Source organism: Triticum urartu, chromosome 1 (genome assembly GCF_003073215.2).
Source record: "Triticum urartu cultivar G1812 chromosome 1, Tu2.1, whole genome shotgun sequence".
Taxonomy (NCBI): domain Eukaryota; kingdom Viridiplantae; phylum Streptophyta; class Magnoliopsida; order Poales; family Poaceae; genus Triticum; species Triticum urartu.
The window spans coordinates 479681917-479689087 of NC_053022.1; positions in this window are offsets into that span (position 1 = coordinate 479681917).

The following is a 7171-nucleotide window of genomic DNA, read 5'->3' on the forward strand; positions in this document are numbered from 1 at the left end:
GTAGCAAATAGTAAACGGGCACAAAAACAGTATTGCAATGCTTGAATATGAGGCCTAGGGTCCGTACTTCCACTACTGCAATCTCTCAACAATGCTAATATAATTGGATCATATAAACATCCCTCAACGTGTGATGATGAATCACATCAAAGTTCCTATCTAGCAGAGAAGATAAGAATAAATCGTTTGTAGGGTACGAAACCACCTCGAAGCTATTCTTTCCGATCGATCTATCAAAGAGTTCATACTAAAATAACACCAAATAATTTCAGATTCATAATACTGAATCCAACACAAAGATCCTCAAAGAGTGCCCCAAGATTTCTACCCGAGAAACAAAAGACGAGAACGTGCATCAACCCCTATGCATAGATTACCCCAATGTCACCGCGGGAATCCGCGAGTTGAGTGCAAAAACACATATCAAGTGAATCAATATGATACCCCATTGTCACCACGAGTATTCATATGCAAGACATATATCAAGTGCTCTCAAATCCATAAAAGTATTCAATCCGGTAACAACGAAATCTCAAAGGGAAAAACTTAATTCATCACAACAAGATAGAGAGGGGAAAACACCATATGATCCGACTATATTAACAAATCCCGCGATACATCAAGATCATGACATCTCAAGAACATGAGATAGAGACAGAGAGATTAAACACATAGCTACTGGTACAAACCCTCAGCCCTGAGGGTGGACTACTCCCTCCTCATCATGGTGGCCGCCGCGATGATGAAGATGGCCGCCGGTGATGATTCCCCCTCTGTCAGGTTGCGAGAATGGGGTCTAGACTAGTTTTTGGTCGCTACAGAGCCTTGCGGCGGCGGAACTTCTGATCTAGGGTTACCCCCAATGGTCTTTGGAATATTTGGGAATTTATAGGGAGAAGAGGAGGTGCTGGAGGCCACCGAGGTGGGCACAACCCACCTGGGTGCGCCTGGGCCCAGGCGCGCCCTGGTGGGTTGTGCCGCCCTCGGGGCACCCCCAGGTGCTGCTCTTGCCCACTGGTGGTCTTCTGGTCCATAAAAAATCCACAAAAAATTCGCGGTGCTTGGACTCTGTTTGATATTGATTTCTTATGATGTAAAAAACAAGAAAAACCCAGCAACTGGCACTAGGTCAATAGGTTAGTCCCAAAAAATGATATAAAGTTGCTATAAAATGGTTGTAAAACATCCAAGAATGATAATATAACAGCATGAATACTTCATAAATTAAGATACATTGGAGACGTATCAGCATCCCCAAGCTTAATTCCTACTCGTCCTCGAGTAGGTAAATGATAAAATAAATGATTTATGAAGTGCGAATGCTAGCAAAGTGCACAAGTTTGATCAATGAAAATTTCAATCACTTTTCCTAGCATCATAACAGCAATTCTTTCTTATAAAACTCCTCGTGTTAAAGTAGCAACCAATTCACATGTTAAGGTTCAAACAATGAATCCTGTTGAAACTCAACAACCTATGTTCTCACTCACCAAGAAATTCTAATTCAAAATTTCAACAGAGTTTAAGTAAGAGATCGACATACTCAACCATCATATAGTCTTCTATGATTGCTAATACTCACCGCATACACATGAGCAAAACGTTTCAACCGGACACATATAAAGATAGGGGCTTATAATTTCACCTCCCAACATATTCACCTCAAGGGGGATGTCAACAATAATAACTCATGCTACCCATATCCAACTAGATATATGTGCCTAGATCTTTCCTCACCACATGATGCTTGCCAAAAGAGAAAAAATAAAATGGAATAAAGATAAAAACTTTGACTCTTGCATGAAAGTGAATACATAAAAGTAAAAGATAGGCCCTTCGCAGAGGGAAGCAGAGGTTGCCATGCGCTTATTTGTTTGTATGCTCAACCCCTTAGTGCGAAAGAATGTCACGTTACATTGCCCCTTATGATAGCAACCTTCATTATGCAGTCTGTCGCTTTTATTCTTTGCCATCACAAGTTCGTACAATGCTCAATTTTCTCTTACACTAAATGATCTAACACTTTTAGAAGCAATTTTTATTGCCTTATTGCACCGATGACAACTTACTTGAAGGATCTTGCTCAATCCTTAGGTAGGTATGGTGGGCTCTTGAAAATAAGATTTGGGTTTAATGGTTTTTGGATGCACAAATAGTATCTCTACTTGGTGCGGAATTTTTGGTTAGCAAGGATGGGGGGCAAGCACCACATGTTGAAGGATCTATGACAATAAAACTTCTATGTGAATATGAACAAACATAAACCATTACGTTGTCTTACTTGTGCAACGTCAACAATTTTGGCATATAATATTTTGATGGGGGCTCACAATCACAAAAGATTTCCAAGATAGTGTATTTGCATGTGAAAGTTCTCTTCCTTATACTAATTATTCATGAATTGCTTGTATGACCAATATTGTGATTTTCAAACTTCAAAAGATTTCACTTTCTAAACCCAATGTGAAGCTACCACTGGGCATGATATAATTTCAACTTCATGATATTCAATTCATTCAACAATTTACTCATAGGATATAAGTGAAGCACAAGAGTAAATGACAAGGTACTCCAAAATGATATAAGTGAAGATCAAGCGAGTAGTTATGTAAATGGGTTGCTATTTGAGGACTCTCTCTTATTTTAAAACATTCAGATATAATTATTTTATTAAAATAGAAAGCAAAACAAGACAAAATGGCATTCCAAGAATAGCACAAGTCATGTGAAGACGCAAAAACTTAGGCTCAACCGATACTAACCGATAATTGTTGATGAAGAAAGGTGGGATGCCTACCGGGGCATACCCAAGCTTAGATGCTTGAGACTAATTGAATTATTATCTTGGTATGCCTTGGGCATCCCCAAGCTTGAGCTTTTGTGTCTCCTTAATTCCTCTCATATCACGGTTTTCCTAAATCTCAAAAGCTTCATCCACACAAAACTCAACAGGAACTCGCGAGATAAGTTAGTATAAACCAATGCAAAAACCTTATCATTCACTACTGTAGCAAATCACTCAAATTATTATTCATCATTGCATACTAAATTCCTCTGCATATTTAATACTCCCATCCTCAAATAGAATCATTAAACAAGCAAACATATGCAAACAATGCAAACATAACAGCAATCTGCCAAAACAGTACAGTATGTAAAGAATGCAAGAGTATGAATACTTATTTAACTCCAGAAGTTATGAAAATTAACCACACTGTAGAAAATTTATCATAGCTTATTGTTCAAAAAGTTTCAACATTTTATCACATTCTGACTTTTCTCGGGAATTTTTGCAACATCGATAAACTTTCTGTTTTCAAACAGCCACATATAGACTTGCAAAATAAGCATGGCAAAGGCTATACTTGACATTTTTATTGAAATAAAAGATTCAAAACATTATTATAAATAACAGAAAGAAAATCCTCACAAAATAAAATGACTCTCCAAGCAAAACATATCATGTGACGAATAAAAATATAGCTCCAAGTGAGGTTATCGATAATGTTGGAGACGAAAGAGGGGATACCCTCCGGGGCATCCCCAAGCTTAGTTGCTTGGATATTCCTTGAGTATTAACTTGGGGGTTACTTGGGCATCCCCAAGCTTAGGGTCTTGTCACTCCTTATTCTCCTCATATCGATATCTCACCCAAAACATGAAAACTTCAATCACACAAAACTTAATGGAACTTCATGAGATAGGTTACTATGATAAAGAGCAAACCATTCCACTTTCGCACTGTCAAAGACAAGATTCATAATTTTTTCCACACAATTCCTACTGTAGAATATCATTTCCACAATTTATATTGTGCAATATAAGCCATAGAAACTAGAAAACACGCAAACTATGCATTGAATACAGAATCTGTCAAAAACAGAACAGTCTGTAGTAATTTGTACTCCAACCATACTCCAAAAATTCTGAAACATTAGTAAAACTTGGGAAAATTTTCTATTAATCTTATTAAAAAAGAATTGGTATTTTATCACGCTTATGTTAAAAATGAGAATTATTTTCCTGAGGGCAAAAGTTTCTATTTTTCAGCAAGATCAAATCAACTATCACCATAGACCATCCCAAAGGTCTTACTTGGCACTTTATTGAAACAAAAGCTATAAAACATGATTACTACAGTATCTTAATCATGTGAACATGCAAAAATAGTAGGTAAAAGTGTTGGGTTGTCTCCCAACAAGCGCTTTTCTTTAATGCCTTTTTGCTAGGCATGATGATTTCAATGATGCTCACATAAAAGATAAGAATTGAAACATAACAAGAGCATCATGAAGCATATGAATAGCACATTTAAGTCTAACCCACTTCCTATGCATAGTGATTTTGTGAGAAAACAACTTTCGAGAAGAAGAATCAACTAGCATAGGAAGGCAAAACAAGCAAAACTTCAAGATTTTCAACACATAGAGAGGAAACTTGATATTATTGAAATATGTAAAAGCATATGTTCCCCTCTCATAATAACTTTCAGTAGCATCATGAAGGAATTCAACAATATAACTATCACATAAAGCATTCTTTTCATGATCCACAAGAATAGACATTTTATTACTCTCCACATAAGCAAATTTATTCTCATCAATAGTAGTGGGAGCAAACTCAACAAAATAACTATCATGTGATTGAAAATTAAAATCATGATGACAAGTTTCATGGTTATCATTATTCAATATAGCATACATGTCAACACCATAATCATCATAGATAGCAACCATCTTCTCATAGTCAATTGAAGCCTCATCCAAAATGGTGGATTCATCATTAATTAAAGTGATGACCTCTCTGAATCCACTTTCATCATTATAATCATCATAAATAGGAGGCATGCAATCATTATAACAAATTTGCACATCAAATATTGGGGAAATAAAAATATCATCTTCATCAAACATAGCATCCCCAAGCTTATGTATTTGCATATCATTAGCATCATGGATATTCAAAGAATCCATACTAGCAACATTGCAACCATGCTCATCATTTATGCCAAACATTTTATTGAATTCTTCCTCTATCAATTGAGCACAATTTTCCTTTCCATCATTTTCATGAAAGACATTATAAAGATGAATAATATGATGCAACCTCAATTCCATTTTTTGTAGTTTTCTTTAATAAACCAAACTAGTGATAAAACAAGAAACTAAAAGATTCAATTGCAAGATCTAAAGATATACCTTCGTACACTCACCTCCCCGGCAACGGCGCCAGAAAAGGGCTGCGTTGACGAGATGTGAGTGCCACTTACCTAGCCTCCCTGGCAACAGCTCCAGAAAAGAGCTTCGTTGATGGGATGTGAGTGCCGCTTACCTAGCCTCCCCGGAAACGGCACCAGAAAAGAGCTTAATGTCTACTACGCAACTTTATTCTTATAGACATGTGTTAGGCCTCCAACCGCAGAGTTTTATAGGACAGTAGCAATTTTCCCTCGAGTGGGTGACCTAAGGTTTATCAATCCATGGGAGGCGTAGGATGAAGATGGTCACTCTCAAACAACCCTGCAATCAAATACAAGAAATCTGTTGTGTCCCCAGCACACCTAATACAATGGCAAATTGTATTGGTGCACTAGTTCGGCGAAGAGATGGTGATAAAAGTGTAATATTGATGGTAGAAATATATTTTTATAATCTAAAAAACAGCAAGGTAGCAAATAGTAAACGGGCACAAAAACGGTATTGCAATGCTTGAAAATGAGGCCTAGGGTCTGTCCTTTCACTAGTGCAATCTCTCAACAATGCTAATATAATTAGATCATATAACCATCCCTCAACGTGCGATTAAGAATCACACCAAAGTTCCTATCTAGTGGAGAACATAAGAAGAAATCGTTTGTAGGGTACGGAACCACCTCGAAGCTATTCTTTTCGATCGATCTATCAAAGAGTTCGTACTAAAATAACACCAAATAATTTCAGATTCATAATACTCAATCCAACACGAAGAACCTCAAAGAGTGCCCCAAGAATTCTACTCGAGAAACAAAAGACGAGAATGTGCATCAACCCATATGGATAGATTACCCCAATGTCACCCTGAGAATCCACGAGTTGAGTGCCAAAACACATATCATGTGAATCAATATGATACCCCATTCTCACCACGAGTAGTCATATGCAAGACATATATCAAGTCCTCTCAAATCCATAAAAGTATTCAATTCGATAACAACGAAATCTCAAAGGGTAAAACTCAATTCATCACAACAAGATAGAGAGGGGAAAACACCATATGATCCGACTATATTAACAAAGCCCGCGATACATTATGATCGTGACATCTCAAGAACATGAGATAGAGAGAGAGAGATTAAACACATAGCTACTGGTACAAACCCTCAGTCCTGAGGGTGGACTACTCCCTCCTCATCGTGGTGGCCGCCGAGATGATGAAGATGGCCACCGGTGACGATTCCCCCCTCTGGCAGGGTGCGGGAACGGGGTCTAGATTGGTTTTCGTTCGCTATAGGACCTTGCTGCGACGGAACTTCTGATCTAGGGTTGCCCCCAAGGGTTTTTGGAATATTTGGGAATTTATAGGGGAAGAGGGGGTGCGGGAGGCCACCGAGGTGGGCACAACCCACTTGGGTGCGCCTGGGCCCCCAGGCACGCCCTGGTGGGTTGTGCCCCCCTCGGGGCACCCCCCAGGTGCTGCTCTGGCCCACTGGTGGTCTTCTGTTCCATAAAAAATCCACAAAAAGTTACGCGGTGTTTGGACTCCATTTGATATTGATTTCTCGTGGTGTAAAAAACAAGCAAAAAACAGCAACTGGCACTAGCACTGGGTCAATAGGTTAGTCCCAAAAAATGATATAAAGTTGCTATAAAATGATTGTAAAACATCCAAGAATTATAATATATTGGCATGCATACTTCATAAATTATAGATATGTTGGAGACGTATCATCCATCTCCCGCGGTCCCCGAGCCATGCAGCGAGCCAAACTCGCAATAAACTATTGATTCAATTGTTCCTTCTGGGCCTGACCTGGGAATACTTTAAGTCCATGTAGCCCGAGAAGTAGATGCAACCCAGGCAATGAAATGGGCCATTTTCTTTTCGTGTGGGCTTGGTTGGGCCTAATGTGGGCTGTCAGACATGCCTTGCTCGCATTTTTGCTCATGATGAAGCACCTTCTGTGGATGCGATT